At 45.7% G+C, this 3574-nt stretch overlaps 1 long non-coding RNA gene across 1 annotated transcript; it reads left to right on the forward strand.

Annotated features, from left to right (window-relative positions):
* The first annotated feature begins 412 nt into the window (after positions 1-412).
* Positions 413-2833, forward strand: LOC134162947 (uncharacterized). Its single transcript, XR_009964497.1, has 2 exons — positions 413-807; positions 2168-2833. It is a non-coding gene; the product is annotated as an uncharacterized LOC134162947 (long non-coding RNA).
* The last annotated feature ends 741 nt before the right edge of the window (positions 2834-3574 follow it).

Here is a 3574-nt window from a genome sequence, read left to right on the forward strand (position 1 = left end):
GGCTTAATGCCAGGTCTTTAAAAAGACTCCAGGATCCTGGCTTTGTGTAACTGAATGATGCATAAAGTCCTTCATTGTCTTGAGCCAGCGTAGCTGAGCAATTGGCCTTCATCCTTGTCTCACCTCGTGCCAGCTCAGGCAGTTCCAAAGAGCCTGTGCTCACCAGCTGAGACAGGTCAGGGTTAAGGATTTACCAAAAAAGCCAACGCTCTTAGTGACAGTTGCATGTCAGGGGAGTTTCTTTAGCATCGTTTGTGGCTTGTTTTCAGAAAGTGGTTCCAGGCTCTTCTGTTTCAGCAGGCTTCCCTTTCCCCCTCTTTGGGTCCCTCCATTTTCCCTGTTTCACTATTTGATGCTTCTTTTCTTTTTGTTGTTAGTAAGGAACTGGTCTCTTGGGTTCATGTTCAAGATCAGTTTAATGGTATGTTGATCAGCTGTATATTGGTAAAACTCTAGTCGAGGGTTCAGCTGCACAAATGAGCATGCACTTTGTTGACTTCAGCAGCATTGATTTCAACAGCTGAGGACCTCTCTCTTAATTCCATTGAACAAATTCTAACACATGCAAATTTAAAAAAAAAATAAAAAAATCTCTTGCTGGCAAAGTGAATCCGTTTTAGCAGCACTGGAAAAATGCAGTTATTGTGGAACTTGGTCTCATAGTAAGAGCAACAATAAGGCTGTGGTAAGAGCTTTGGATTCACTGGCGATGTTGAAAACACAAGAACATCCAATGCTTGAAGAAGTGCTCTACCTTCATCAGCGCCCAGGTCCAGCAGCATCGCTGGTGAGGACTCATGGCCCTTAGTAAAGATGGTGGCAGAGCTACAGGATGCAGATATGTACGGCTAGCTGGGCAAGGAGGTCTGTCCAGTGAGCAGATGGAGATAGCACCGAACAATGGGACTGGCAGCAGTGGCCTCTCCTCGCAGAGGCTCTCACAATGCAGCCCCGCCACCCCCGCGCCACGTATTGTTCTCCTTTGGTCGAGGCCTCTATTCAATTAGTGAACAAGAATCCTTTCCGCTGCTCCATTGCCGGCTCAACGCTATCACGCTGGTCCTCGGGTAACCACAGTTGTTTGACACAACACAGCTCTGATTGCGAGCTGTGCTGCACATTTATGCAGGCTTGCTTGGAAAGGGCTCACGGACATCTGGTCTGAATCGCCGTCCCATTCATGTCCACATCCCCTGTCACTTCCCGGGGGACTATAAATAACTCCTGGGGTTGATACTGCATGCAAGGCTGGACCGCAGGGACTGGCTTGTGCCTTCCCTCATGTGACTGGTGGGGAGGGCAGCAAGCGTGCTCCTCCGGCGAGGCGTATGCAATGAAGGGCAGCCAGGCGAGCAGATTGTTCCTCTCTGCAGAGCTTTGCTAGATGTCTCTTCTTCCTTTCCACCCTGGAGGCAGGAGGAACCAGCCTGTTGATTTCTCGGGCAGACACATAGTGTCAGGGATCGCTGCTGCTGCTTCAGGTCCAGTTCGCCCAGCAGGATCCTGATCGATGTCTGTGGAAGATAATGCTTCTACATACAGATTTTAGCATGGGAGAGGTTCTGTGGGGCTTAGATGGACAGGACAGATACAAAGTTTGTCTTTCTCAAACCAATCCATCACACTTTTAATTGCTTCTCAGTCAGTGACACATTGACACATTTGTTAAAGGAAACCTAGAAGAGGATGTGTTAGTTCTTCTCCTACTCTTTGTGGTTTTGTGGGAAGACTGAAGTAAAGTTAAGTCATAGAAACACGTTGTTTAACATTTGTATTAGGATGCGTGGCTTCTGTTGTGATGTTGTCAGCCCTGTGGCTGAAGGATCTCACATTTCCTGCATGTGAAACTACATTTGAGCATTACAAAACTTGGCTTTTTGCCTCTTCCCTTTCCCTCTTGCCCTGTCTCCCATGGGTCACACTAAAAGCTGATGAGAAAAAGATGGCATGAACTGTTAGTCTGTCTAACAAAGGAGAAAAAAGCCGCTGGAACCAAGTGCAGGCAGCATTCTGGTGCCAGCAAAGACTGTGACAGAGAGGAGAAACATCCTGGATTCTGGGGAGAGGAAGGACATGAGCCAGCAAGAAGGCAGAGGAGAGACTGTATCTGTATGATTTTGCGTACATATGATTTTTGTAGCTGTATGATTTTCTGCTTCCCCTCAAGGAGCAGGGGGTTGATGGACCTGACAACAGGACTGATCAAGGAAGACTACTGAAAATCATCAGCTTTGGTGTTCCTTCTCCTTTCCAAAAGCGGTTCCAGACCCTCAGAGTTCCTCCTCAAAGCCATTGATATGCTCCATCATGTATATTACTCACGACGTCTCCTGTGGAAGTCACTTTTCTGATGTTAGGACACTTTTGTCTCTTCACTTGTTTCTGTTCGTCAAACAATGCTTTCCTCTTCCACAGTTAACATCATGAAGTGCAGGTCCAAAATCCATTGGTCTTGAGGGAGACCTCCCAGCCTGGCAAGGTTTTTGGTCAGGCTCATGGAGTGTGAGAAGTCATCCTCACAGGGCTCTGGAGACTGCAGCCGCAGGGATTCCCTCAGCCCTCTGTTGCTCACCACTTCTCTGTGGCTTGGGAACAGGGAAACATTTGGTAAACTTTGAGGAAATATTCAGATAGTTCTGTACAGAGACATGGAGTCTTAGTGCTTTACAGTGAATAAAGTACAATTCATCCGTGCTCCAGTTGTGGCTAAGGAGAAACTGTGCTGTTGTGAAGAGCGTGGTCAGGCAAGGTCAGATTACTGTCATTCACAAGGGGCATGGGGATGCTATATCCTCAGTGTCTGGCATGTGGATAAATGGTGTCACCAGTTTAATCTTCTTAATAAGTACACCTTTGTTCTCAAAAAAGATCAGTGGCTGGCTGCTGGCATGGCAACAGCCCGTGACACTGCCATATAGGAGACTTGGGTTTGGGTAGGTGAAGGGGAGTGTTGCCTCTAGGAAATTGAAAACTATAACTACAGCCTACTTAGCAAATGTGTGACTACGCCCTTACAACTGCACCACAGTGCATCACAGAGGAAGAGCTCTTCTTTAAATGTCAAATAGCAGCTTTTTTCCCTGATGGCTTTTATAGGTGAATGGAAAAAGTCTGGCAGCTAGAAGATACTTTTCTTTTTTTTTTTTTTAATCCTTTTTGTTGTTTTTGAAAACATTTTGTTTTAATGGGAATATACTGTGTTCAGTAATATTTCTGAAAAAGCAGAAGGTGTTTCAACTCCAAGCTGGATTTATAAACATAATTTCTCCCTACAGAAGAAGTCTGAAGAGAGAGGACACATCCAAGTTATGGAATCTGCCCTGCGGGATGAATGCATAAGCTTGTTATGATTTTCTTAATCTACTCACATCAAGTGTTGTCTTTTGGTTTAAATATTTGTCCCCTATTTCTTATTTATGCCAGTCATCTACTTTCTCAGCTTCTCTGTTGCTAGATGATTCAAGTGCTTCTCATCTCCTCCTGTAAGATGCTCTCCAGTTTTCCCCACTTCCTAGTAGCCTTCCTCTTCAGCATGCATTAATCCAGCACAAATTTTGGACACACTGTGGTAGGT

This window comes from Pezoporus occidentalis, unplaced genomic scaffold (genome assembly GCF_034315485.1).
Source record: "Pezoporus occidentalis ecotype Australia unplaced genomic scaffold, CSIRO_AGI_Poc_V1 ctg195, whole genome shotgun sequence".
Lineage (NCBI taxonomy): Eukaryota > Metazoa > Chordata > Aves > Psittaciformes > Psittacidae > Pezoporus > Pezoporus occidentalis.